At 46.6% G+C, this 15,151-nt stretch overlaps 1 protein-coding gene across 16 annotated transcripts in view; it reads left to right on the top strand.

Moving 5' to 3' along the window:
• Window positions 1-15,151, top strand: part of Fnbp1 (formin binding protein 1) — a 104,823-nt gene that overhangs the window by 7,009 nt on the left and 82,663 nt on the right. The window lies entirely within an intron of this gene.

The raw sequence follows: 15,151 nt of genomic DNA, 5'->3' as shown, positions 1-15,151 counted from the left end.
CCACACCCCCAGCCCTGTTTTGTATTTTATTTAGAGACAGGGTTTCACTGAGTTGCTTAGTGCCTTGCTTTTCCTGAGGTTGGCTTTGAACTCAGGATCCTCCTGTCTCAGCCTTCCGAGCCGTTGGGATTATAGGCGTGTGTCACCGTGCCCAGCCCCAGAACCAACTTTTATTTCATAAGCCTCATCCTATTTGTAAGATTTTGTGTTAAATTTACATAACTTCCATTGTTGATACTAACCAACCAACAAGGAAAGAAATATAGATGGGACTTCATTTCCTTATTGCAAAAGCCTAAGACTGTTCACATTTAGACTATATCATTACATGAAGTATATGGTGTTCCCTTTTTTTTTTCTTTTTTTAAATTAGGGCATGCCATTCTAATACTCAGAATTAGTCTTTTGTTTGGTTTGGTATTGGGGATCAAACTCATGGGCATTTGATCGATGAGCTACATCCCCAGTCCTCTTTATTTTATTTTTTTCATTTTGATACAGGTTCTCATTAAGTTGCTCAGGCTGGCTTTGAACTTGCAAACCTCCTGCCTGACCCTCCGAGTTATTGGGATTATAAATGTGGGCCATTGCTCCCAGCCAGAATTAGATTTTTGCCCAGGATTTTTTTTTTTTTTTTTTTGCTACCATGGATTGAACCCAGGGATGCTTAACCACTGAACCACATCCCTAGCCCTTTATTACATTTTTTTTAGAGACAGGGTTTCACTGTTTTGCTTAGGGTCTTGTGAAATTCTGGAGGCTCGCTTTAAACTTTTGATCCTCCTGCCTCCGCCTCTCAAACTGATGGGATTACAGGCATGTGCAAGGGTGCCTAGCTCAGAATCTGATTTTTCATAGTAATTAGTTCACAATTCTTAAACTAGCATCTGCCGTTTCCTTGTATCCATTTCAGCAGCTACAGTTTCCATTTGTACTTCTGTAGTCTGTGTTTTCTAAAACTGGAAACAGCTTATACATGCCTAAACTCTGGCCATCTGGTACCATTTCACCTGTGTGCCGATCTCAGCAAGCCCTGCTGGTAAGTGCTCTCATCCTTGAGTTGGCTGAGAGCTGGCGGTGAGCCACTCCTGCTGCTCAAGTCCTTGGTGCAGGACGGTGTGGGTGCAGGAGGTTGGGGAGTAGCCCTGTGACAGGAAGAGGGAGGAAAGCAGCAGATCAGAACACCAGGCCCCAGGTGCTCCAGAGCAGAGATTACCTGATCCAGCAGAAATGGTCAGACTCCTTTCCCCTACCTAGCTCCTTCATTAGCCGGGGTTCGCCCCGGGAAGAGAGGGACCTTGGCTACCATCTTGCTCAGGCGTAGGCTGGGGTGCTGTAGAAAACATGACCTCAGCTCAGAAGACGAGGCCAGCCTCAGGGGACACGCCTGGCAGCTGGGCAGCAGTGCTCTGTGCATCAGCCCCACCACTGGAAACCCTCTCATGATGGAGCCACTGAGGCTCAGATGGAAAGGAACTCATCCAAGTTCAAGTAGAAGCCCAGATTCAACCCAAGGCCTTTCAGGCTGTAGATTCCCTTCTCTATCTTTTTATTTATTTATCTATTTTTTCCTTTTTTGTGGTGCTAGGGATGGACCTCACACATGCCAGGCAAACACAGCCCAGCCACTGAGCTAGGGCCCAGCCCCCTCCAAACACTGTCTATCTATCTATACCTTTATTTTATGTATTTATTCTTTACATGTGGTGCTGGGATCAAACCCAGTGCCTCACATGTGCTAGGCAAGTGCTCCACCACTGAGCCACAACCCCAGCTCTCTCCAAACACTTTTTTTAAGTGCAAAACTTTAAAAGTTATCATTATTATTTGAATTTTTTTTTTTTTTTTTTTTTTGGTCACTAGGGGCACTTTTCTATTGATCTACATCCCAGTGATCTTGCTAACTTGCTGAGACTGGCTTGGCATCCTCCTGCCTCAGCCTCCCAAGTGTCTGGGATTTCAGGCCTGCACCTTTGTGCCTGACTATTGTCTGAACTTTTTCACGTAGACATTTTCAAACAAATGTAGAGAAAGCAATGTTACGAGCCCCCATGTCCCTGTGACCCAGCTTCACGGATGATGACATTTTGCCATTCATTGTCTTGTGTCCACGTGGGCTTTCGGAGTCCTCAGTCTCTGGTGCTACGCGTGGTCGTGTTCTGCTTCCTTGCTTTTGTGAAAAACCATACAAAGAACCAAAATCCCCTCCCCGCCCATCTTTTAAAACATGAACATAGAAGAGAACTGACATTTGTCAAGTGCCCAAAGCACCTTGGTTAGGGGATTTCAGTACAGCCTCCATAACCTAAAAAGCACCTGGTGAATGTGCCTTTTGTCTCCATCTTATGGATGAGTCTCAGAGGGAAGTCACTTACCAGTGTCACCTGGACAGTGAGGGCTACTTCTAGAGTTTTATTATAACTTGTTTCTTGAGTTTTTATTTTTGTTTGGTTTAATTCTTTTTTCAACACAAAGTAAGTTGATAATAGTTTTAAAAACTGCACCTTCTGTATCTGTAGCTCACAGTTCCCTGTCCCACCCCTCACTCCTGTGAGGTTTTGCTTGTGGTGAAACTCTTGGGGCCTCTCCTATTAACAAGCCGTGACTCACACTGCTGTGGCTGCGGACCTCGTAGCAACAGTTATGAATGAAGTTTAACACCAGCAGGCTGTCTGCTGGTGCTAAGAGATCCTCTCCTTCTTTCAAACCCAGAGTTTTGGGGTTCTGGTGCTGGAGGTAAGCCCGGGGCTCCTGCATGCTAAGCAAGTGCTCTACCACTGAGGTACACCCTCAGAGATTAGTTTGTCTGGATCCTAATGATTAGTACCAAACTTCCGACTTTGTGTCTTACAAGCATGCCTTGGTGAAAGAATTTATTTCTTTACTTATTTTGCAGTGCTGGGAGTCGAACTCAGAGCCTCACTCCTGCTAGGCAAGTGCTCTATCATGAGCTACACCCCGCAGGCCCGTTCAAGGAATTTCTAATTGAATGGAGAAAGAGCAGGAGGAATCTAGGTATTGGCCTCTTTGGGGTACTCCACATGTCACCGGCAGGACTCTCAGTTTTGCTGCTTCTTCCTGGGTGTGGTGGCACAGGCCTGTAATGCCAGTGACTCCGGAGGCTGAGGCAGGAGGATCACAAGTTCAAGGCCAGCCCAACAACTTAGTGAGCCCCTGCCTCAAAAAGGGGGGTGGGGCTGGGGACTTTGCTGTGTGTTTGGCCCCCAATTCAGTCCCCAGGACTAAAACAAAGCAAAACCAGAAAACAAACAAAGTTTTGGTTCTCGAGGAACAAGAAACTAAACATTTTCTCTCATATCTACGGCAAAAGAAAACTTGGCACCTTGGAGGAAGCTCTTCCCCTCCTATTTGTGCAGCCAAATCGAGATCCGATTCCTGGATGTCGCGCTAGGGAGAAGGGTGCAGGCCCCCGGCCACCTGCACAGCTCAGGAGCTCGGGCTGGGCGCCCCACTACCTCATCTAACGTTCTTAGTGTTGGGCAAGTCCTTGCGTCTCCGTCCCTCCCTTTCCCTGGGAGGATGGTGCTTGCCTTTCTCTTCACAAGGAGGCGTGACAGTGTGGGCTTGTCTGGAAAGTGCTCTTTGATTCTTGGCTGAGAGGTGATGAGTAAATGCACTTACCATAATGACGGCAGGGTGGAGGAGAAACCCAGCTCCTGGGAACACATCCGTGGAGACAGATGTCCCAAAAAGTGAGTGGTTCACGTCCTCGCCTTTTTTTTTTTTTTAATTTGTCAATGGGCCTTATTATTTTCTTATATGTGGTGCTGAGAACCGAATCCAGGGCCTCACACATGCCAGGTAGGCGCTCTACCCCTGAGCCCCAGCCCCTATGTCCTAGCCTCTTGATTTTCACAAAAAGCGTTGTTTCTAAAGTTCAGTTTAAATTGAAATAACCTGAAGCCAGATGGGTGGCGAATGCCTGTAATCTTAGCTCCTTGGGAGGCTAAGGCAGGAGGATCACTAGTTTGAGGGCAGCCTCAGCAACTTAGAGACCCTGTCTCTAAATAAAATACAAAAAAAGGGCTGAGGATGTGGCTCAGTGGTTAAGCACCCCTTGGTTCAGTCCCAGTATAAAAATAAAATAAAATGGCCTGATATCAGGAAAGTGCCTAGAAATCATTGCTTTGGAAAGTAATATGGATTTAAGAGGCCACATCAACTGTATAACTATCTTTTCCTTTAAAAAAAAAATCACAAAACATACTCCTAGACACTAAAATACTGAGTTTTGCTGTATACCTGAGTCTACTGAAGAGATCATATTTCAATCTGTCCCTAAGGGTCATAGTTCTTTTTGGCTATTTTTACCACTTTTTTTAAAAAGTCCTACTGAAGTCACATTACTTCTCCCCTCAAAAGGTGGATATTTGCCACTTGAGATAATACTATGTGTCAACTTAGTTTGGGATTGATTTTTTTCTTAGCAAAGATAGCTAAGACATTTTAAAATATTTATATTTGAAGATACACATGGAAATTCCTGGTGGAGCCTTTGACAGTGTTAAAGGCATTTGGATTTCCTGAGTGTAGATGTGCATGCAAATTTATCTGTATGGGCGGGGGGTGTAGCTCAGTGGTAGAGCGCCCCTGGGTTCAATCCCCAGTACCAAAAAAATAAATAAATAAATAAAACAAATGAATAATGAAAATAACTTCCGGATAAGATAGAAAAACAGTTAATCTGCTTGGGACTTATTTTACCCCTCCCTGTGTATTTTTTGAGCATCTACTAAGTACCAACATGTGGTTCCTGTTTTTTTTTAGACAGAATCTTTCTGTGCTGCCCAGCTGGCCTTGAACTTCTGGACTCAAGCAGTCCTTCCACCCCAGCCTCCCAAGTAGCTGGGGCCCAGGTGTAGGCCGCCATGTCCTGCTAAGACCAGGTTCCTGCCCCGGGGTAGTTTGTAGCCTGTAGATGCTTTTGAACCTCAGCTCAACAAGATTTTGTGGTTGGAGTGTAGCATGCCTGGAAGTGACTCACATAACCAAACTCTCAAGACTGATGAACAAACCTAAATGCACTGGGGCCAGGTGGTAGGGAGCGCTGGTGATCAAATCCAGGGTCTCATCCCCAGCCCCAGAAAGCAAACGCCGAGTGAGGGATACTTTCCTAAGGAGCCTGGATATTCGTATTTGTTGATCTGAACATTCTCTTCCCAGAGGCTAATCTCTGTGGCAAGCTAAGTTCTGCACCAGGTTCTTGGAGAGCATAAAATCAGAATAGAACTGGGTGAAGATAATGGCTGGTGACAGCAAGCTCTGGGAGCCGGAGGCACTCATCTGCTCTGGAGGGATGGATCTACATTAAGGCTGGGTGGAACCTTTTACTGATACTGTGTGGACGGTGGGTCGTTTTAACCCATTCTGTTCTTTAGGCAGAGGGCAGCATAATTAGTTATGTGTAGATCTTTTTTATTTTAATCTCTGTTCAAAATTGCTTTTCAAAGATGGTACCAAGATTGGATGTTGGGTATTTATCTCATCACTTTCCAAATTGGCAAGACTGAGAATCAGTCATTTTATGATCTATTTACATATTTTCAAGAATCTACACTTTGAGAAGCTCCCCTACGGTTCTGATGTGGATTAGGTAGTGCCATTGAGCATTGTGCCATTTGGTTTCTCATTCATCCTTAATCTTTGCCTTTTTTTTTTCTTTTTTAATACTGGAATTGAATCTGGGGCACTTAACACTGAGCCACATCCCCAGCCCTTTTTATGTTTTGTTTTGAGACAGGGTATGTCTCACTAAATTGCTCAGAGTCTAAGATGCTGAGGCTGGCTTTGAACTTGCAGTCCTCCTGAGCCACTGGGATTACAGGTGTGCACCTCCACACCTGCCTGCTTATTTTATTCTTTACAATGAATTTAACATCTTGCAGCGTCCTGGGGCTGCTTCTCTCCGCAGCCAGCTGCTTCCACTCCGTTTTCAGACACCCCCCCCTTCCTTCTGGCTTTGTGGTTCACTTGGGTACTAGTAAGTCATCATTTCTTAAATCAGATGGTATTGCTGACCACCTACTACGTGGTAGGCATCATTCTGAGCCAAGGAAAAGGGCAGCGTGTATCAGACACTCCAGTGTACCAGTGTGGAGACCTGCGGTAAAGGGGCAGGAAACCCAGGGCGTCGCGGACGTGTGCCGTCGGGATCTGGTTATCCAGCCGACACTTAAATATGTGCATCTGGAGTTCAGGGAGGAGACCTAGACTGAAGACATAAATTTAGATAATGTGAAAGCTAGGATTTAGAGGGTAAAATTCCAAGCTCTGGCATAGCTAGAGTCCTCCGAGCACCGTTGTTCAACTCTGGACTTCAGGACACCTGTCCTTGCCCTCCGGACGGTGGCTGTGCCCTCTGGTTGTGAAGTGTCCACCTTACTAAGAACCACTGTGTGAAACTTGTTTTGGGGGTAGACTGGAGGGCTGATTTTGTAAATCCTTATAAGAGCGTAACAGTGGAGCTTGAGGCTTCCAGATGCTTAGAGGTGAAATTACTCTACCCCGTCAGAAATGTGCAGAGCAGCGATCAATGGCCGCTGGCGGGCAATCAGTCTTTGGTAGCCATCAGAGTTAATGCCACCCATGGTTCACTTTAATAGGCTTTTACAGACAGACTCGCTCCTTTGAAAACTGCCCATCTGCTTCTTCTGACCTATGGAGATGCATAGAGAAGCTCAGAACTCATCAATCCGCACCTTGTTGGCTAAGACTTCCTGTCGTCACACACATTGTGTAATTTTCCTCCTGTCTTCTCAGAGACAGTCTAAAACGGGTACTGCCAGGTCACCAGCCAATCAGATTGGGGGGACTCTCCTTCACTACGCGCCCTTCTGTTCTGCAAGGTGTCCGCCATACCCCCATCCTCATGCCATTCACAACGTGACTCTGACACTCCTCTGAGACGTTCGTGACCTGTGAGAGTGGTGAAGCAATACCACGTGGTTTCTGGGGCAGAACCAGAACGGACCACGCCCTCTTGCCCCGTTCTTCCGGGGTGTCTACTTTTCCAACCCAGCGCCATGTTGTCAAGAAGCCCAGTTGGCCCCGCTGGAGAGACCCCAGGAGAAGCCAGTCGCAGAGGTTCCTGTTGACAGGCAAACAACAGTTGTCATCAGCCACCAGCCAGAGTCCCAGCTACGGCCCAAGCCATGTGTTCCTATCCTTTCCTGCTAAGTTTTGGGGGTGATTTATCGTACAATAATAGTAATTGGAACAGTATCCTTGGATATTGTGATGGATGGTAGTAACAGTATCCCCCCGTCTTTGGGAGGGACACTGAGATTAAATTCAATGGGGCTTTACCATGGAGCTACACCCCCAGCTCTCATTTTATTGTATTTTATTTTTGTGTGTGTGTAGGCTAAGCACACACTCCACCATTTAATACATGAACCCCCTCATGTATTAAAGGACAGGGCGACTATGTGTCTCTTTATTCCGGTTTAAAGATAAAATAAGATCATTTTCTCTTTGAAGAAATCCCCTAGAATATGGAATTGAAAATTTGAGAAACATTTAAGAAATTTCAATCCTTATTTTCTCTGAAGATGACAGAGTAGGAAAGTGAGACATTCTGACATGAAGACATTAAGACTCATTAGAGGCTGGGCGCAGGGCATGTGCCGGTAGCGCTTATAATCCCAGTGGCTCAGGAGGCTGAGGCAGGAGGATCCCAGATTCAAGGCCAGCCTCAGCAACTTGTCTGTATCAAAATAAGTTGTCTGTATCAAAAATAAGAAGGACTGGAGATGTAGCTCAGTGGGAAAGAGCCCTTGGGCTCAATTCCCAGTACAGAAAAAGAAAGAAAGAAAGAAACTCAATGAGCACTTCCTTGTTTCTGGTATAATAGAAGAGATCAAGGAATTGGGTACACACCAGGCCACAGGAAGAACACTGAGTCCCTTCAACTGTGTTCTTAGGTTATCTGAGTCCTGTTTTCTGCTTCATCCCATGAGGATTGGTTCATAGGAGAATGCGTCAGTGTCGATTATAGCCCAGTGACTAGTTCTAAGGCTAGAATCTGCGTGTAGAATTTTATGTATAGTTCCCACACTAGCTCACAGAAATGCTGACAATGTTAATGGGAGGTCTGTGAAGGTTCAGTGGTTTAAAAGTGGCACGTAAATAGAATCATTAGGGCCACTGCTTGAGTCTTCAGGCTCCCCCCTGGATTGAGTGTCCTGGGTGTGACTATAGGCAAAAATACCAAGGAGTGTTTTGCTGATCAAAAACTTTTTTGGCTGAGAAACTTGAAAGGTTGACTCTTCAATTCATTTTGTCACTTTGGTAGTTTGGCAAGTAAGTAAAGTAGGTAAATAATACCCCAGAAAACTTGAGGCAGGCAGGTATCCGTTTGATACAAGTATTCTAGCTCAGCAGCTTGAGAGGCTGAGGCAGGAGGATCAAGTTCAAAGCTAGCGAGTCCCTAAGCAACTCAGTGAGTCCCTAAGCAGCTCAGTGAGACCCTGTCTCTAAATACAACACAAAGCAGGTCTGGGGTGGGGCTCAGTGTGTGAGTGCCCCTGTGTTCAATCCTCAGTACCAAAAAAAGCCCCCGGTTCCTGGTGGAGAGGGAGGCAGGTCGGGCCTCCTTTCCTCACCTTCTGGATTTCTTTGGATGAAAAAAATGGCAGTTATTGTTCAAGAAAGTGGAATGAACAGTCCTTAGACAAAACCCTAGGAAGATGTCTGAAGCCGTGGGGTGGGATGAAGACTGTCATTCCATGCAGACCCACGAATTCTCTTTGATTATCAAAGGAAGATTGAGAACGTGTCAGCGGGACACGCAGGCAAAGATGTCCTCATTAGCTGTGCTCTGGGTCTCACCGTGTGTGCTAGTCTATAAAAAGAGCTGTCTATATAAAAATAAATGTTTGTTTGATGAATGAAGCCCACCTAGCTCATGTGCTTGTCGTGCGGGGGCTGGCTGTTGAGCTGTCGCAGATGTAAGCTGAACTAAAGATGATATATATGATCCTGGCAGTTGGGAGGCTGAGGCAGGAGGATCTCAAGTTCAAAGTCAGCCTTGGCAAAAATGAGGTGCTAAGCAACTGAGTGAGACCTTGTCTCTAAATAAAATACAGAAAGAATAGGGCTGAGGATATGGCTCAGAGGTCAAGTGCCCCTGAGTTCAATCTCTGGTTACCCCCCACCCAGAAAAAAAAAAGATTATATGTATTGTAAGTCCCAGCTCCCCCGGAGGGTCACTTGAGCCCAACAGGGTGCACGCCTGTAACCCCAGAGATGCAGAAGGCTGACGCAGGAGAACTGCAAGTTCGAGACCAGCCTCAGCTGCTAGCTGCTTAGTGAGACCTGAATCAAAAAATAAAAAGGGCTAGGGATGGAGCTCAGTAGTCAAGCCCTCCGTGGGTTCAATTCCCGGTCCTGGAAAAAACAGCCAACCAACAAAAACCCAAATGTCATCTGTATCCTGACTCTCCCCTTGGCGGAGACCAGAGCAGCTGGGAAGGAGAGAAAAGTCCCATTTACAAACTGTGTGCTGAGCGGCCTTGACTTGTGGTCCGTCTGAGGAACAGGGTTAGGCACTCGGGAGGCACAAGTGAGGAAAGAGAGACACCTACCACAGAGTGCAGGGGCTGGGAGTCAGGCGAGGACCCTTACTGAAGAATGGCGTCTTTTTGTTTTTTTTGTTGGATTGAACCCAACGAGGGAGCTACATCCCAAGCCCTTTTTACTTTTTATTTTGAGGCAGGGTCTCCCTCAATTTCTGAGGCTGGCCTTGAACTTGCAGTCCTCCTGCTGCAGCCTCCCGAGTCTCTGGGATTACAGACGTGCGCCACCACACCCAGCTGTTTAGTTTGTTTGGTGCTGTGCCACCAGCATCTTGTACATAGTAGATGCTCAATAAATGTGGCATTTGGCAAGGTCAAAATGGCCTTGATTTTTGCCCTTCGTCAACACATAGTTTAGGCTCTTAGTTAACAACTGCCACTTGCAAACATAGATTTTTAAAATGTGCCTGTGGGAGCCAGTTTTAAAGAAAATGGTAATAAATACTGAGATCCTTTTTCTTTATTGTCACGAACGAAGTGAAGTAATGAAGAACAGACTGGGCCTCTGAAGAAGAGACACAGACGGCTAGCAAACATGAAAAGACGCTGAACGTTACCACTGGTGCAGGAAGGCAGCCCAAAACCAGAGCGGGGCAGGCCTTCATGGCCCTGTGGCTCTGATCAGAAAAGTGTAAGGAAACATCAGGTGTGTGTGGGGGCGGGGGGCAAGTGGAGGAGCCGGACCCCGTGGTTGCTGGTGGGAATGCAGAATGGCTCAGCCGCTGGCAAAACCCAGGGCAGCTCCCCAGAGGCTAGACAGCATCACACCATCTGATCCAGCCCTGCCGCTGGGAGGTAGAAACCCCAAGGACTGAAAACCATGTTCAAACAAATACCTTCGTTCACAAAAGCCGAAAGTCAGGCCAGGCACAGTGGCGCACCCTGTGATCCTGCAGTTTGGGAGGCTGAGGCAGGAGGATCGTGAGTTCAAAGCCAGCCTCAGCAACTTAGCGAGGCTCTAAGCAACTCAGCAAGATTCTGTCTCTAAATAAATAAAATATAAAAAGGGACAGGGATGTGGCTCAGTGGTTAGGTGCCCTTGGGTTTAATCCCCAGTACTCCCCCCAAAAAAAACCCACCAAGAAATGGGGAAACGCAGGCATCCACGGACAGCTCAGTGGATGGAGGAAACAGGGTCCGTCTGTACAGTGGGATGGTGTTTGGCCAAAAGAAGCCACAAAGCCCTGATTGCACTGCAACCTGGAGGAACCTTAAAAATGTCACTCAAAATGAAAGCCAAACACATTGCAGATTGTATTTAGATAAAATGTCCAGAATAAGTAAAGTAAGAGAGACAGAAATCACATTGGTATTGGCCAAAGGCGAGGGCCGGGAGGGGGGGTCCTTGCCTGGTTCACAGCCCTCGTGAAGCTGTAGGGTGCTCAGTGACACAGACGTAACTTTGGGATGATGAGGTATTTTAGAGGTAGACAGAGGTCCTGGGCACGCAACACTGAAGGAACTGAATGCCTCAAACTCTTCTCTTCTAAATGGTTAATTTTATGTTATTTGAGTCCTTCTCAATTAAAAAAAAAAATAGATGGGTGCTGCGCATCTTTGTTATCTCTTTGTAAAATGGTCAGTCTTTAATCTTCAGAAAAGTTCTTTAAAATTTCTCCCGCAGCCTGAGAGGATGGCTGGGTTGTGTTTCTGGAAGTTTCTGTGAGGGCCATCTGAGTGGCCAAGCCAGTCTGAGGGCATTAGGGGCTACTTGCGGCACTGGACAGAACTCAAAGTACTCGTTAGGAATTGTTCTCCCTGAAAATGAATTGCCACCACATCAGTTGTCAAGCCAGCCACCAAAACTAGCACTTAGAGGCGTTTTGTCTTCTCCTCACACAAGGAGACCTGAGCTAAGGTAGCAGAAGGTGGTGTTTACGACGTGTGCCCAGGTGACGTTTTTATACCTTACTGTAATCACACCATGTGGCTCAAGACAACGGTAAACCCGGGTGGTTAGATTGGCTGTGTACGCCATTCAGTTTGCCTGTGTGGTGATTCACTTCCACTAACATGTAAGGGCAAGGCCCTGACCCAGGTGGTGGGGGGGGACACATAGGAAACAGCTTGACAGTCGTCCTTCAGTTTAATGGGGATGAGATTTCTAGAAATTGTATAGCAATTTTCATCACATAAAACCCACCTGTTCTGAATGACCAGTTGCCTTTATCAGAAGGACTTTGAGAAGATAACCAGCTGCTTGACATTATCTGGGAGACGTTTGCTTTTCTTTTTTCCCAGTGCTGGGGATCACACCCTGGGCCTTCCACGGGCTGGACCTCAGTACCTGTGGTTTTGTTTCCTTTTGGTTTGGTTTGGTTGTTGTCTGCAATGGTGGGACCTCTGTGTACCTGAGTGATAGTGATTGAAGCAGCGGCAGTCACGGGGTGTGGCATTGACCCACAGCCCCCAGGGCCAGCCTGAGCCCTATTCTGAGCTGCACTTTAAGAAATGGCAGCTTTTCAAAGTCCTTGAGAGTTGGGCTCTGCTGGGCATTGACAGCCAGTCCAAGGACCTTCAGGCTGGAAGGGGTGGCTCCCTGCTGAGGGGCCAGCAGTGCCTTCTCCACCTACTGGAAGCTCTGCTGTTCCTAAGGCCTTTGAGTGTAGTTGCTGCAGAAATAATTTTCAAGTTGCAGTCTTGCTCTTCCCAAATAGGCAAGACTTAGGGAACCAAAAAGGAAAAATGCCCAACAGAAGAGTTAGCAGGCAACCCTAGAGGACTGGCCGCGGGCATTGCTGAGATGAAAATGAGCGGCCCCTTTCCCAGGCACAGGCCCAGGCTGGATGCTATTTGTGTCGTGCCAGGGTTTCCACCGCCAACAGAATTTCCCTCTTAGTATTCGGATTGAGAAATGTGATTAAAACATCGCTCTGTTGCCCAAAAAGCAGTCAGCAGGATAGCCTCCAAGGGGGACGGAGCACTTGGTCTCCACTCCTGTAGCCTTTGGTTTTGTTTTTAATCTAGCGAGGCCCAGCGTCTTCGTGGTGGACGGCATTGTGCTGGGCAGTCTCGAGGTTCCTGCGCTCCTCGGGCCCTCCCTGCGCAGACCAGAGCAGAGGCCTGTCGCTCAGGTCTCCCGGTTAATGATCGCCGACTTGGAACTGGGCCGGTTGGGGCTCCGGAGGGACAGTCGTGGTGCTGTGTCTTGCAACTTAAGTTACTGATTTGTAAAATGTCAGAGCAAATTACAAAATCGATCTTCTGAAATGTCTTCTTGAGCCACTCCATGGGTGTAGCTTTTATCCAATGTCACTATTAAATCCACACTGTGTGTGTGTGTGTGTGTGTGTGTGTGTGTGTGTGTGTGTGGTGCTGGGGATTGAGCCCAGGGCCTTGTGCAGGCAAGGCAAGCACCCTACCAACTGGGCTCTGTCCCCAGCCCTCCATCAATGCTTTTTATGAAATCAGTGCCATCGATGCTAGTTTAATCCAGAAAGTCAACTTGGCTGGTTTATGTCAGCTTTTTTTCTGGGGGAGAAATATAATGATTTGATCAACTCATTTGCTTATTATTATTTCTTGACTATTTTTAAAGAATAAAAGATGATTTTTGTTTGCTTGAAATAAAGTCCCCACTTCAAAGTCTCAGGTGACAGTCCCCCCTCCTCCGCCCCCAGAGTTTGTAGAGATTCTTTTGGAAAGATCTGGCCCAGCTGCATTATTGTTTCCTAAGTGGTGAGTCGCAGGGTGGACCTGTGGGTTGTGCCCGCTGCAGACTGGGGCTTTTGTGGTGTCCCGGGCAGCTCCAACACAGTCTGATTGTGAAGACAGACTTCAGTCCAAACACCACCAGGTAAATGTGGAGAGATATCCTAATCAGTGCCACAAGAGGACATAATATGATGTGACAATGTACAGGGGAGGTGGTGGAGGCAAGGCTTCCCTGGAGAAGAGAGCATTGTTCTGCTAGTTTCCCTATCTTTCGGATCCTGCCTATGACTCGCCACACATTGGATATTCATGATTTTGGGGAGGATTGGGAATCAAACCCAGGGTCTTGGGCGTCCTAGGCAAGTGCCCCACCCCTGAGCTAAATCCCCAGACCAGGATTTGTTTTTAAAAGAGAAATATCTGTGAAGACCTCCTACGTGGATGTTTGTAGCGACCACCGGGCGGTATGCTTAGGCAGTACTGTCCAGCACCAGGGTGGAGGGGCTTCGGGCTGTGGAGGGCAGGAAGAAGTGTCCGTGCTGCTGCAAGGTAGAGAGCCAGGGTGGCCTGGTGAGTAGGTCCAGCTCCACAGCATTCTGAAGAGTGGACATGACAGGGACAGGAAAGAGACTGGCCATTGCGGCTAGGCGGGAGGGGGGGTGGCGGGGGGGTGTGCCACAGGGCATTTTTAGGGCAATAAAATAATTCTGTATGACACTAAAACCATGGCTAAGTTATGTCATCCATTTGGCCAAATTCAGACCTGAGCCACACAAGTGAACCCTGAGTTTATGACCATGTAGGAGTCCTGGATTGTCAGTTGCCCCTGCGCCACCCCCCACTCAAGATGTGAATGAATGGTGGCCCCAGCTGATGGGCAACGTGGGGACTCTGCACTTTCTGCTTGCGCTGTCTGTGAGCCTAAAACTACTTTTTAAAAACGAAGTCTATTATTAAAATTTAAAAATAAATCAGTGCAGTAAATAAGGCCTTTAAGCATAAAGATCTTGGATATCCTAGTATGCGTTGCAAGGTTAGCTACCGTAGAGTCAAACAACTGTCAATAGGCTTTTTATTTTTCATGCTGGGACTGAACCCAGGGGGGCTTTACCACTCAGCTACATCCCCCAACCCTTTTTAAATTTTTATTTATTTTTATTTTATTATTTTGTTGAGCCGGGGCCTCACTAAGTTGCTGAGGCTGGCCTCGAATTTGATTTAGAAACTAAGTTTCCCAGACAGGCCTTGGCCTAGAACTTGCAATCCCCCTGACTCAGCCTACAGAGCTGCTCTGACTACAGGTGCACATCACTATGGTGAATATTTTTTAATTTATTTTTTTTAAGAGAGAGGAAGAGAATTTTTTTTAATATTTATTTTTTAGTTTTCGGCAGACACAACATCTTTGTTGGTATGTGGTGCTGAGGATCGAACCCGGGCCGCACGCATGCCAGGCGAGCGCGCCACTGGTTGAGCCACCAGCCCCTGGTGAATATTTTTTAAAAGAAGATAAAGCAAAGTTATATTTTCAGAAACATGAAAAAATTCATTTCAGCTGTGCTTGGTGGCCCACGCCTGTAAATCTCAATAACTTGGAAGACTGAGGCAGGAGGATCACAAGTTCTAGGCCAGCCTGGGCAATTTAGTGAGACCCTGTCCCAAGAAAAAAAGTAGTAGAGCACTTGTCTAGCATGTCCAAGGCCCTGGGTTAACTCTCCATTCTACAAAAATAAATAAATAATTTCATAATAACATATTACAATAAAGAAGCTGTAGTCTACTCACTTGGTTGAACTGTATTTCTATTTATTTTAGTAATAAGTAAACATTTTCAAGCAGAATTTTATGTTGGAGGTGCTTTGGATCTCTGAGAACAAAGTTATTAGCTATCTGATTCAATT

Source organism: Urocitellus parryii, chromosome 4 (assembly GCF_045843805.1).
Source record: "Urocitellus parryii isolate mUroPar1 chromosome 4, mUroPar1.hap1, whole genome shotgun sequence".
Lineage (NCBI taxonomy): Eukaryota > Metazoa > Chordata > Mammalia > Rodentia > Sciuridae > Urocitellus > Urocitellus parryii.
Note: the sequence above shows the minus strand (reverse complement) of the source record. Positions and strands in the feature narration are given on the sequence as shown.